We start from the raw sequence: 14,654 nt of genomic DNA on the forward strand, positions 1-14,654 counted from the left end.
CGGGTTCAAGTGATTCCCCTGCCTCAGTCTCCAGAGTAGCTGGAATTACAGGTGCCCACCACCATGCCCGGCTAATTTGTTGTATTTTTAGTAGAGATGGGGTTTCACCATGTTAGCCAGGCTGGTCTTGAACTCCTGATCTCAGGTGATCCACCAGCCTCAGCCTCTCAAAGTGCTGGGATTACAGGCATGAGCCACCACACCTGGCCCAGCCTGGACTATTTTTGTGCACTGCCCAACATCTGCTGGTGGAATTCTCCCTTGCTATAGACTAAATGTTTGTATCCCCCTCAAATTTATATGTTGAAACCTTAATTCCCAATGGGATAATATTAGGAGGTAGGGCCTTTGGGAGGTAATTAGGTTTAGATGAGGTCATGAGGATGGAATTAGTGCTGTTATAAGAAGAGTAAGAGACACCAGATCCCCCGTCCTCTGCATGTGGGGACAGAGCAAGATGGTGGCCATCTGCAAGCCAGGAAGCAGTCCCTCTCCAGGAACCGCATCAGCCAGAACCTTGATCTTGGACTTCCGGCCTCTAGAACTACGAGAAATAAATTTCTGTTGTTAAAGCCACTCAGTCTGTGGTATTTTGTTATAACAGCCCAAGCCATCTAAGACATTTCCCAGCCCCCCTTTCCATAAAGCTGCCGTATATTCTCCCCAGTCTAGGGGCCTCTCCACTCCCTGCCTGGCTCTGGGCGGAAGGCAGCTGTTGAGTTTCCTTTCGTTTAACTCTTATCTGGTGATACTTTGTTGTCTAAGGACTTACTCATAGAAAAATAATCTGCTCTTAAACTCAGCCTCGAAACTAGAAAATTACTTTTTAAACAGAGAAAACATTGATTTAACATGGCTTTAGACCTGCACTGCAGCCACCAGCCTGAGCCATGGGCCACCAAGACCTCCTGCTCCTGTTCCTGGCTTTCCTAGTGCCCTGGACCACCACAGCCCTCCAGCCGGCCTTAAGGGCTCTCGGCAGCCTGCTCTCACCAGCCAACCCCACATCCCACCCGGCTGTTGCCAAGGACAACTCGGTTCTCCACTTCCAACAGAGGGTTTATCATTTTGGATTTCATACTGTGAAAACGTTTTAACAGCAGTATCTAATAGCAGATGAATACTGGAGGAAATATGACGGGGACATCATCTGATTCTGCAATAATACGTGGTTCATGTGGGATGGGGCTGAGGAAATGAAAGCTGTGTTGGCGTATGTGGAACAGCGATACTGTGGAGAGTCCCTGCCCTGTGATGACCCATTCAAGGATTCTGGACACTTGGATCTCCTGACATCAGAGCAAGCTCTGGCTGATTTTGCAGAGCTAATCAAACACTTGAAAAGAACAATCCTAGGAGCTGAAAATCACACTGTCATGGCCCTCTAGGGCCCCTATGGTGGCATGCTTGCAGCCTAGTTCAGAATGAAATACCCTCGTATGGTAGTTGGAGCTCTTGCAACTTCTGCCCTTATCTGGCAGTTTAAGGATTTGGTACCTTGTGGTGTATTTATGAAGATCGTAACTACAGATTTTAGGAAAGGTGGTCTATATTGTTCAGAGAACCTCCGTAGGTCCTGAGATGCCATTAATCGACTCTCAAATATGGACGGTAGTTTGCAGTGGCTTCCTGACATTCGCCATTTGAAAGACTGGATCTCTGAAGACTGGGTGACGTGCAGTGGTAAGCTATCCTTATGCATCCAACTTTTTATGGCGTTTTTTATTTGAACTTCACTTGTGGAACTTGAAGGAGTTTTCTGATAACTGTTTTAAACAGTGGGGTATGAGACCAAGGCCCTCCTGGATCACTACTGTGTGTGGAGGCAAAAACATTAGTTCACACATGGACATCGTTTTCAGCAAACTAGACCCCTGGTCAGGAGATGGAGTAACCAAGGACATCACAGACACCTTGGTTGCAGTTACCGTCTCAGAGGGGCCCACCGTTTAGATCTCTGAGCCAACATGGGCCTTTGGTCCCATGTCTGTGCTGTTAGCCCCCTCCTTGGAAGTTAGACACATGAAGAAATGGATCAGAGATTTCCACCACAGTGAAGGAGAAACTTTTGATCATTTTTAGTTTCTCCTTTTATGTTCACACCACCCACATTCCTGTTCACTTTGGTTTTCTACATGTAATTACTTTCCCTTGTTCCTCACTCAATTTGATGGCACTGAGGGGAGACAGAAGAGAGGGTGATGGTGGTGACAGCAGCCACCCCAGGAGTGTGATTTCCTGGGCTCTTGCTGACTTTGTGCCACCTCCAGGAAGATTCTCTTCCTGATCACTCTCCCACACCATCAGTGGCCCTCATCACTGGAGCAGAGTTCCTGACTGCTTTTCACAGAGAAAGAGTCATTTCCTGTGTTTCTCTGCAAGCAGGGATTTCTGCTTGGTTTTGAGGTTGAAGTCTCTTTGACCCATTTATAAGATCCCATCCCTACTCCCCCGCAAAAGGAAAAGCAGACCATAGATAAAAATGATGTAATTGCAGCTGGTAGGATGTCTGATGCCAATCCAGGAAATGGGAGCCATTTCTTTTGTACTGGATTTAATGATTTAGTGACTTTGAACTGTGCTATAATTTTTTTCTCTTTTTTTGGTAGAGATAGGGGTTTTGCCATGTTGCCCAGGCTGATCTCAAACTCCTGAGGCTCAAGTGATCTGCCCACCTCAGCTTCCCAAAGTGCTGGGATTACAGGCATGAGCTGTCATGCCAGGCCTGTGCTTTAAATAAATAATAAGCCTGGACTTTAAAAAAAAAAAAAAAAAAAAACATGGCTTTACATGCACAGGTACAGTCTGAGCTCACACTTACCATCCTTTTTAATTTCACCTATTATATTGATATACTGCAGTTGACTAAGTCATTCCCCTATTATTGTTCTGCAAATTATTTCCAAGTTTTTGTTACTACAAATAGCAGCAATCTGGACATTTTAATACTGATTGTTTTTCTCTAACTTTTAGATATTTCCTGAAAGTTTCCTGGTTAAAGAGTATGAGTTATCTCACGGACTTTTTTTTTTTTTTTTTGGAGACAGGGTCTGGCTCTGTTGTCCAGGCTGGAGTGCAGTGGCATGATCTCAGCTCACTGCAACCTCTGCCTCCCAGGCTCAAGCGATCCTCCCACCTCAGCCTCCTGACTACAGGTGCATACCACCACACTCAGCTAATTTTTAAATTTTTTTTGTAGAGACGGGGTTTTGCCATGTTGGCCAGCTGGTCTTGAACTCCTGAGCTCAAGTGATCCACCTGCCTCAGCCTCACAAAGTGTTGGGATTACAGGCGTGAGCCACCACGCCCAGCCATCTCACTGCTCTTGTAGCAAAGGCCACATTGCTTTGCAAAAGCCACAGTGATGTGTAGGGCACCAGTGATGTGCATATGAGCCTGCTCGATCTCATACTTACCAGTACTAGGTCTTGTCATTTCTCTTTATTTGAAGTCGTTTAAAAGATACTTATTAAGCCCCTAGAATTATTTATTCATTTCTTTCTATGCAAAGCTGTTTATGTTGTAATGAACAAAATGCTAACACTCAGAAATAAATTTGGCAAAACAATTTCTGATTATTTTGCCAACTATCAGAAATCTCTGCCTGAAGACCCACAGATTCAACTCTGACACAGCCCTTTTCCTGTTCTTGAATGTGCAAGTTATTGGTTTTTAATATCAATTACACTTGAAAGGATTTATGAGGACAAATGGTGAATGACAAAGCAAACAAACAAATAATAAGCAAGGAAGTTAATTCCTTTTCCAACACAGGCCTCCTCAAAGTCACTGTGTTCGTTGCAGGCCATCTAGTGGATCCACGTGGGAAAAATGCCCAGTGTGGAGGAAGGGGAGGAAGGGGAGGGAGGGGAGGGAGGGGAGGGAGGGGAGCTGTTTTCCCAGGTGTGGACAGATCGGGCAGGCTCTCTAGACACACGACGCCAACTTAGGGTCCTGTTTCCTCACAGGAGGAAGAGTTGCAGGTTCCCCAGCTCCCAGCAGCTCCCGAGTGCTATCATTCCACGTTTCCTGGGGAGATGATCTGGCCAGGCTCTTCCTGGCGTGGGTGTGTGGGAACCAGCAGGGACTGGAACGCAGTTGTTAACATCTACTTATGAAACTGCTTAAAGCTGGGGGCTCAGTGAAAGGCACGACTTTCTAGCACAGAAAACTCCCCACAACTTCCGTAAGCTGAGGTGCCAACATTACAGGCTTTTATTCCTTCGCCAACCATTCATTTAGTCCCCTGCCTACGAGCAATGCTGCGTGCATTCTACAGGTGGCTCTAGCTGGGGCTGAGTCCAAAGTAGGGGAAAGGACTTAGTTATGAAAAACCAGTAAATGGTAGATGGCAATGAGATGAGCATGGGGCTACTGTACAACAGAGAAGCAGAGAAGGGTCCGTGGAGGAGCTGGAATTTTCTTTTTCCCCATAAGCTTAACTTTGGCTTTATTTAAACAAATTGATACATACTTATAAAAACTGATAAAAGTAAAAAATGAATAGTTCCCTCATTCCCCTATGCACTTCCATTCCCAACAGGTGACCACTGCTTAGAGTCGGCTTGGTATAATTAATTCCAGGAGGTGGATTTTAAACTGGGTCTTAAAGGATGAGATTTGGTCAGTGGAGGGGGTGGGATAAGAATGATGTGCTGGGACTCTGTGGAGTGGGAAGAGTTAACTATAGATGGACACAGTCTCATTATCATTGTGAAATTATAATTCTCTAATATCTTCAGGTCCCTTGAGTTTCTGGCAGCCTTCGTCATTAAAAAAAAAAGAAAGAAAAAAAAGGAAAAAAAAGGAGGAAAAAAAGAGTTAATTCATTCCAGAGACCTGGGTTCCCTCAGTTTTTTTTTATTTTTTTATTTTCTTCTTTGGTTTGACCACTGAGTGAACCCAAGTCGATGAATCATAAGGCTTCACCTCTTGAATGTTCTATTGCAAGACCTTTGACTTTCAGAACTTTTTGTATTGCTTTCAGATCCTCAGGCAACTCGATATTTTCCTGCACTCCCTGGCCCTTGCTGGGAAGGGTGGCATTTACTTACCTGTAATTGTGGGGGGCTTTTGCTATGCAGAAGCATGTACTTAACTCCCAATTCAGTTACTCACAGCCTCATTCTTTGTAGACCTCTGGACTAGTTTCTAGGCTCTTCTCCCAGGCAACCTATACTTACCTCTGTCAGAGTACTTAGCAATCCATATTGAAAATTGCTATGAATTATTTGGCCATATGCAGACCATAAAGTCCATGAAACCTGTCTACTCACTGTGGTAGGCTCAGTGCCTAGGAGCTCAAATATTTACAGAATGAATATATGAGTAACAAACAACCAGCATCCTAGAGGAAGTCTTCTATTGTAGGAGTGGCTACAGAGTAAGTACATTAGCCACCGTGCACAAGGGATAAACGGATAACTCACTGCCAGCTCAGCACTGCTCCCCACACAGGAAGTCTGAGGTTGGCCTACCTTTGTTGATGTCCGACTCATTTGTTCTTGAGGAACATTAGAACGTTCTGGGATCACACTGCTCGGTGCATGATACACATTCTCCCCAACCCTTTTCCTCCACCTCTTCCCCAGTCAGTGGTGACCCACAGTCAGCACATGCTACAAAATCATCCTTCGCCCATGGATGGCATCACTCCATGGCCTGTGCTTACTTCCCCCTTCTGGAGCCTCAGAGGAAGCCAGCCTGCTGCACAGTGTGGACAGCCCAGCCACAGGCAACTGCCCCAGCTCCAGGGTCCACACTGACCCCCTAATCCACATTTCCTGTTTCTCTTTTCCTTAACTCTTCAGTTTCTTGATGTCCTCCTCAGCCTCCTCATGTCTGCCTCAGGTCCTCTGAGCTAGTCAGGAGAGGCTAGGTGCTGCTGCAATAACAAGCATCCCCCAAATCTTAGTGACCTCATACAATAAGTTTGTAACCGTCACAGGTCCATTGCCTGATGTGTGCAGCAAGTCAATACCCCAAGACATTGGGTCATAGCAGAGAAAGAGGTTTAATCATAGGGCTGATGAATAAGGAGATGGGAGAAACCCTCAAATCTGTGTCCCTTAGGAGTTAGTGTTTTTAAGGGTTTCAGAGTGGGCTGAAGTGTGGAGAGAGTTGATTGGTAGAAAAGTGCAAGGTGAAGTCATGGGACAGGGAGAGGAAGAAGCTGTATTCTCATGATAATTTTGCTTCTCTGTGGGGGTCTTCAAACTGGTTGGTGTCAGTTGTTCCACTGAAATTTGGGATCTGGAAAACATCTTCAGGAATTCTTAAACAAAAGCGTCTGACTCTAACACCAGAGATCCTATGTATAGGAACAATGGGGATGCCAGTGGTTGCTATCCAGTGCTGCGTGACTTTCCCTTATAAGGAAGTGGGTCAAAGGACAGCCTGATACTGGGTGCAGTGGCTCACGCCTGTAATTCCAGCATGTTGAGAGGCTGAGGAGGGTGGATCACTTTAGCCTGGGAGTTTGAGGCCAGCTTGGGCAACATAGCGAGACCCTGTCTCTACAAAAAATAATTTAAAAAATTAGCCAAGTGTGGTGGCATTTGCCTGTGGTCCTAGTTTCTCAGGAGGCTGAGGTAGAAGGATCACATGAGCCCAGGAGGTTGAGGCTGCAGTGAGTCATGATTACGCCATTGTACTCCAGCCTGGGCAATAGAGCAAGACCCTATCTCAGAAAAAAAAATAGTGCATCCTGATTAATGCTTAATTATAATTATATTTCTATCCAGAATGCTTGTCAATCATATGAGGATGGCGTCAAGCTTATTTCTTGCTGGTCCTACATGTCTAACATAGGTTGGCAGGGGATTTCTACAAACACTTAAGGACCCAGGTTGATGAAGATTTCTCCACGCCCGAGTCCCTGATCACTGTGGCTCGAGAAGAAGGCAATGCAGCAAATTGCACACAAGCCCCCAGAGCTCACATTTCAGGGCCACAGCAAGTCATGTGGCCAGAGCTAATTTCAGTGGGTGCAGAGAATTAAAATTTTACCATGAACCAGAAGGAGAAAAGAACCGGAATAGTTGTGGATGGTTTAGTGACTACAGCCTTTCCTCTTACTGACAGTGTGTGGGGATCCGTCAGCCCTCCTGACCTTGGCTGTCCTTCCTGGCTCAGCTTGGCTCGCTCCTTCCATTTTAATCCACCCACGGGTTGCAGGGGGAAAAAAATCTCTCTGGCTGCAGTAACCAACCACTACTTCCTGCCAGAGGAAGGAATCGATCATCATTCATGGGAGATGAGAGTCATGTTATTAAGCAAAATTCCCAGAGAATTCTCAAACACTCACTTAAGCCTGTAATTTTTACTCAGCCAGTCAGGTAAGTTCCACAAACATTTCTCAAGCCCGTATTATGTACCAAGGACCCTGGGAGTTGCTGGGTTATACATTTTAACCACACACAGTCCCAGCTCTGAAAGAACTCTGATACTAACATGCAGGCAGGCACATTCAAAAACCTCCCAAGCAAGTCTTGCCTTCGTAGGGGTACAGATGGGGCCGGAGGAAGGCATCCAAGGGGAGCCAGTGGGGAGAGTCAGCATGCGTGTCTCAGTTCGAGCTCAGGAGCCGATAATGTTCTCTTCAGCAGAGAAGTTGCATCCAGGAATCTTACCATTGCCCGCTCTGGGCAGGCAGGATCAAAATGCATCACTTTCAACAAACCAAGGCCTTTCTGAGAGATGCCAGTGAGTGAACGGTCTTAGCATGGGTTCAAGTCTCAGCTTCTCCACTTGCAAGCGAATGGCTCTCTGGGCTGTTTTCTCATCTCTAAAATGATGTTTTTGTGAGGATTAGATGAGACAATGTCTGCAAGGCACTCAGCATAGTCTCCTGAAGGTAGCGGGCAGCCAGGAAGCATTTTCCTCTGCTGACATCCATGAGGCATGTCTGAGCATCTGCAGTGGGTGCCCAATGTACTTGACACTCAGAGTGGATTCCTTTTTATTACACATACCCCATTTACAACAAAATGTTTTTAGTAATAATCATTGTATTCATCCATTTTCACACTGCTGATAAAGACATACCTGAGACTAGGCAATTTACAAAACAAAGAGGTTTATTGGACTTACAGTTCCACGTGGCTGGGGAGGCCTCACAATCATGGTGGAAAATGAAAGGCACATGTCATATGGCAGTGGCAAGAGAGAGAATGAGAGCCACGTGAAATGGGTTTCCCCTTATCAAACCATCAGATCTCATGAGACTTATTCACTACCATGAGAACAGTATGGGGGAAACCACCTCCATGATTCAATTATCTCCCACCTGGTCCCTCACACAATACATGGGAGTTACGGGACTACAATTTAAGATGAGATTTGGGTGGGGACACAGAGCCAAACCATATCAGAAATGCAATGACTAATAATAATGGCCAGACTAATGCAGTTAAAGTTCCCTTTTATTGAACTTTGTATATATAATCATGAGAGTAAAACTTAAAATATAAAATAAATGCCCACTACAACAAAGGAAAGATGCAATGGATTCAAGCTTTTTAATTACATTAATTTTTTTAATATACAATGAGGAAAACTATGTACTAAAAACTGGTCTTTTGGCCAGGCACGGTGGCTCATGCCTGTAATCCCAGCACTTTGGGAAGCAGAGGCGGGTGGATCACCTGAGGTCAGGAGTTCTAGACCAGTCTGGCCAACACAGTGAAACCCCCATCTCTACTAAAAATACAAAAATTAGCTGGGTGTGGTAGTGCATGCCTGTAATCCCAGCTACTTGGGAAGCTGAGACAGGAAAATTGCATGAACCAGGAGGCAGAGGTTGCAGTGAGCTGAGATTGTGCCATTGTACTCCAGCCTGGGAAAAAAGAGTGAAACTGTCTCAGACAAAACAAAACAAAAACAAAAACAAAAACAAAACAAAACTGGTCTTTCATGACCATGAACAATATTATAGTTGAACAGCAATTGAACAAAAAGCAAGATGCATAGAAAAAATGCATTTCAATTTTAAATATTCACATTTTTAAATATTTTTCAAATTTAATAATGTATTTCACATATGAAGAATTTGCACATAACAGAGATATTGTACTTTCAGGTTGCTTTGTGTTTCACAGAAAATTTACTATCTCTGTTATGTGCAAAGTTTAAATTTTAAACGTAAGTCAAAACTCCAAGTGATTCCACAGAAGGGCACAATTGCAGTAACTCAAATTCTGTTTCTTTATCTTTACAGTCACTCTATCATCAGTGTTCATTTCAAACCTACTACTTAAATTGAGGAATACGTAGTTCCACAGAAGATGAGACACGAACTCAAAGTGAACTTTCTCAAAAGGAACGCAAAGCAAACTTACTCTCCTAAGGAACAGATGTAGCTGAGTCCATGCCAATCCAGGGCCAACTGTATAATTGCAAGTTGTCTGAATTAACTTCCATGTAGTGTACAACATCTATGAAGAATTGCGGCAGGCAGAATTCTAAGGCAGTCCCCAAGATTTCCAGCTCCTAGTCTACAAGCATCTTCTCCATCATCGAATCAAACATTAATATAGGGGCTGCTCTGAAGGACTTTGCAGATGTAATTAAGGTCCGAAATCAGTTGATGTTTTAGGAAAATTATCAGGTGGGCTTGGCCAAATCCCACAAGCCTTCCTGATCTGGTGCAGAGATCAGATACGTGGGAAATCAGAGATCTGAAGCATGAGAACTATTTGACCCATGTGGCTGGCTCAAGGATGGAGGGGTCATGAGGCAAGGAATGAGGGTGGCCTTAGGAGCCAACAGTAGCCCCAGCCAGGAGACAGCCAGCAAGGAAATGGGAACTTCAGAACTAAGACAACAGCAAGGATCTGAATTCTGCCAGTAATAAGGATGAGCTGGAAAGTTAATTTTCCCCCAGAACCTCCAGGTGAGGACTCAGCCTGGCTGACAACATAACCTCAGCATTGTGTCCCAGAGCAGAAAGCTCACTGTGCCACACTGCACTAGACTTCTGACCCATAGACCTGTAAGCAACAGGTGGGTTTGTTTTAAGCCACTAAGTTTGTGGCAGTGGGTAATGCAGACACGGAAAATGAATACAATGGAGAAGTAATATGAATATGTTAAGGTTAATGCAAATAGATTAAAAATCTACATGAACTACAGCCATTGTATAGAACTTAAAATAAAAAGATGTTTTTATAGGGAGGAAAATTTTATCACTGACTTTGTTTAGAATTGCCAAAGTGCAGTGATAATTAAAAGTGGACTTTTAATCAGTTTTATTATTACTCTAAAATTCTTTATGGACAGTGGCCCCAACTCCCTACAGCTGAGGGCTGCTCCCTTTGCTCTGCCCTTGGTAAGCCCCTGGAACGCAAACAGAGGAAGAACCTTCTAGCCCAGGCAGCTATTTAGTAGCAGAGCAGAAACCTAATCCAAGGCCCCTTGACTCCCAGCCCTTCCTTTATTAGGTGGCCCTTCATTAAATTAAGGCTGCACGTGTGTGGGACAGAGTTGTGCCAAGTCTTCTATTGGTTTTCTGATAAAATTCTTCGTAAGACAACCAGCTAGAATCCACTAGGAATCACTAGCAAGAGGCTGCAAAGTTTTGTCCAAAATGAACACCTAATTGATTGAATACTACCTCAACCAAAATGGGGCCATGGAGATTGTCATCTGTCTTAGTCTGCTCAGGATGCTATAACAAATACTATAGACTGTGTGGCTTAAACAACAGAAATTTATTTCTCACAGTACAGTTCTGGAGGCTGGAAGTCCAAGATTAAAGCGCTGGCTGATTGGGTTGCTGGTGAGGCCTCTCTTCCTGGCTTGCAGATGGCCGTCTTCTCACTATGTTCTACATAACAGAGAAAGAGTGCACTCTGGTCTCTTCCTCTTCTTATAAGGACACCAGCCTCAAGATTATGAATTTGGAAGGGACACAAGCATCCAGTCCATAGCACCATCCTCTGCCTCTGGGCTGGCATATGATTTCAGACCTTTTGAAGGAGCTGCTATTTTTATTTTATTTTTTAGAGAAGCTTTTTTAAAAAAAATTTCAACTTTTATTTTAGATTAAGGGGGTACACATGCAGGATTGTTACATGGGTATGTTGCAGGATGCTGACATTTGGGGCATGATTGATCCCATCACCCAGGTAGTGAGCATAGTACCCAATAGCTAATTTTTCAACTTTCACTCCTCTTCATCCCTCCTCCCTCTGTAGTCCCCAGTGACTTATAAATGAGAACATGTACTATTTGGTTTTCTGTTCCTGTATTAATTCACTTAGGGTAACAGCCTCCAGCTGCATCCATGTTGCTGCAAAGAACATGATTTCATTCTTTTTTTATGGCTGAGTAGTATTCCATGGTGTATACAACACATTTTCTTTATCTAATGCAGATGTACTATTTTATGCAAAGGACCTTGGAGATCTCACAGGTCTCCAAGACAGCTGGGTTCTAAGAGCTGCTTCTGTACTCTGCCAGTGGCAATATCACACATCGGGTTTCCCATTCTGAGCACATTCTTCCTTGCTGTGTGATATGGTTAGGCTTTGTGTCCCCACCCAAATCTCATCTTGAATTGTAATCCCCAGGTGTTGAGGGAGAGACCTGGTGGGAGATGATTGGATCATGGGAGCAGTTTCCCCCAGGCTGTTCTCATGATAGTGAGGGAGTTCCCATGACATATGATGGTTGTATAAATGGTGGTTTTTCCTGGGCTTTTCACTCTCTCTTTCTCCTGCCACCATGTGAAGAAGGTCCTTGCTTCGCCTTCCACCATGGTTGTAAGTTTCCTGAGGCCTCCCAAGCCATATGGATCTCTGAGTCAATTAAACCTCTTTCCTTTGTAAATTACCCAGTCTCAGGAATTTCTTTATAGCAGTGTGAGGATGGACTAATACACTGTGTTTCTTCTAATTAATTAATCACACTGGACATGCAAGGGTCATTTTCCCACTTGCTTCAGGGACCACGGAGCAAGCTCCAGAGTGTCAGAGGGCCTGGGGCAAGCTGGCCACCCCTCACACAGCACAGGTCCACAGCATATTTGTATTCAGAGATACCATGGCCACATTTATTGGTATTTCTGTCACAATTCAGCTTCAAGGCAGAGTTGTGGTTTGTCAGTTATATGTAGTTTGAAGGCATTTTCCATTTAGTTTATAGATGTGTGTCTCAAATCTGTGAAACTGGTGACCCCTGAGATATATCTCTGGACTCCTAGTTTGAGAGACCCTTTGTTAAAAGTTAAGTGCTGTATCTCCCGGTGACAACTGTACCAACGTGTTCCAGTAACATACAAAGATGCAAACTGTCAATGAAATCTTTGGGCAATGCCTGGTTTTCCAAATAATCCTGACTATGTTGCATATTCAGTCTTTTTCTGATTACTGTCCACATAATAATAATGATGATGGATAACGTTTGTGTCTGTTTTTCTCCTCTTTGGGGTTCTTATGGCTGATCCCAAAGAATGAAGAGCCCACATGGCCCAGCTTTTATTTTAATCCCTCAAAAAGCACAAAAAAAGGGGTCCAATTTTATAACCTACACCAGCAATTCTCAAACGTTTTGGTCTCACTCTTTAAAATTATTGAGGGCTCTTTTTCGAGGCACCTCAGAGGCAATCAGTCGCTTCAAGACGAAGCTGAATGTCTCCTTTCTAGCTGTCGACTGCCAGAAGCTCCTTGAAATGGATGAGGAATGCAAATTTTGTATTTTTTATGAGAAGTATACAGCCACAGAAGTTGCTGCTGACGCTCTGGGTGAAGAATGGAAAGGTTCTGTGATGGGAATCAGTGACAGGAATGACAAACAAGCTTTCCCATGAAGCTGGGTGTCTTGACTCATGGCTGGGTCTGTGTACTATGGAGCAAGGGGCATTCCTGTTACAAACCAAGGAGAACTGGGGCAAGAAGCACGAAGCTGTTTGCAGTTGCATTGTGGATGCCAATCTGAGCTTTCTAAACTTTGTTATTGTAAAAAAAAAAAAAAAAAAAAAAGAGGATAGAAGGATATTCCTGCACTGACTGACACTGTGGAGCATCAGCACCTGGGGCCCAAAAGAGCTAGCAGAATCCACAGACTTTTCAGTCTCTCTAAAGAAGATAATGTCTACCAATCTGTTGTTAAGAAAGCCCTTAAAGAAGGCAAAAAAGCTGGGACCAAAGCACCCAAGATTCAGCTTCTTGTTACTCCATGTGTCTTGCAACACAAATGCTGACGTATTGCTCTGAAGAAACAGTGTACTAAGAAAAATGAGGAAGTGGCTGCAAAATATGCTGAACTTTTGGCCGAGAGAATTAAGGAGGCCAAAGACAAACTCCAGGAACAGATTGCCAAGAGAGGCACACTGTCCTCTCTGTGAGCTTCAACTTCTGAGTCCAGCCAAAAACAGGATTCTTTTGAGTAACCAATAAATAAGACTAGACTCCCAAAAATAAAATAAAATAAAATTGAGGAACTCAAGAGTTTTTGTGTATGTGCCTTCCATCTAATGCTATTTACTTTATGATATGGTTTGGCTGTGTCCCCACCCAAATCTCGTCTTGAATTGCAGCTCCCATAATTTCCACATGTTGGAATTATGGGAGGGATCCAGTGGGAGATAACTGAATCATAGGGGCAGTTTCCCCCATACTGTTCTTGTGGTAGTGATAAGTCTCATGAGATCTGATGGTTTTATAAGGGCTTTCCCCTTTCACTTGGCTCTCATTCTCTCTTGCCTGCCGCCATGTGAGACGTCCCTTCCTTCTGCCACGATTGTGAGACCTCCTCCATCACGTGGAACTGTGAGCTCATTAAACCTCTTTCTCTTTATAAATTACCTAGTCTCTGGTATGTCTTTATCAGCAGCATGAAAACAGACTAATACACTCTGTTAGAAATCAGAGCTGAGAATTTAAAAATTATCTTTATTAATTCACTTTAAAAACAATAAATCCATTGGTTAAGATAAGTAACATATTTTTATTGAAAAAAGGCTGTATTAAAAAAACTTTAACAGGAAGAGTAGAATTGTTTTACATGTTTGCAAATCTTTTCAATGTCTGGCTTAATAGAAGACAGCTGGGTTCTCTGAGCTGCTTCTGTACTCTGCCAGTAGCAATATCACACATTGGATGGTTTCTAGTACACTCCATTGTATGATCGTGAGGGAGAGAGTAAAAAAGGCAGATAATAGCTTCCTGTCATGGTGAAAATACTTGCAGGCATGCAGGTGCCCTGAAGGGTCCCAGGGACACACAATCTTCAACACACGGTGAAAACCACTGACCCAGCCTCTCTTCAAATGCCTTTTCCTTTTCTTTCCGATTCTCTCTCCTCTGAAACTGCTCTGGGGTTCTCACTGTGAGACCATGCTTCCATCAATCCAACAGCCAGTGGGGCAATATTTTCCCATGTCTCTACATCCTCCCACACTCTCTGCACTGAGTAACTCTACTTAGCCTTTTTCTGGCTTCTTCTTATTTTATTTATTTGTTTGTTTATTTATTTATTTATTTATTTGGTGCTTCTGCTCACTCAGATGGTCACCCAGTCCTTCTGCACTTCCATTCACCTCTCCTGTCCTCTCATCTTTATCTTTCCTCCCATTCTGTGTCACAAAAAGTCCACAAACTGGGTGAAAAAGGCAGTTCTTTATTTAAAGTAGAGAAGAGGTCAGACATGGTGGC

At 43.8% G+C, this 14,654-nt stretch overlaps 2 pseudogenes; both read left to right on the top strand.

Annotated features, from left to right (window-relative positions):
- Nucleotides 1–890: 890 nt before the first annotated feature.
- On the top strand, nucleotides 891–1,953 carry LOC100601445 (annotated as a pseudogene).
- A 5,557-nt stretch (nucleotides 1,954–7,510) lies between these two features.
- Nucleotides 7,511–13,390, top strand: LOC115838262 (annotated as a pseudogene).
- The last annotated feature ends 1,264 nt before the right edge of the window (nucleotides 13,391–14,654 follow it).

This window comes from Nomascus leucogenys, chromosome 14 (genome assembly GCF_006542625.1).
Source record: "Nomascus leucogenys isolate Asia chromosome 14, Asia_NLE_v1, whole genome shotgun sequence".
In the NCBI taxonomy this organism is placed as follows: domain Eukaryota; kingdom Metazoa; phylum Chordata; class Mammalia; order Primates; family Hylobatidae; genus Nomascus; species Nomascus leucogenys.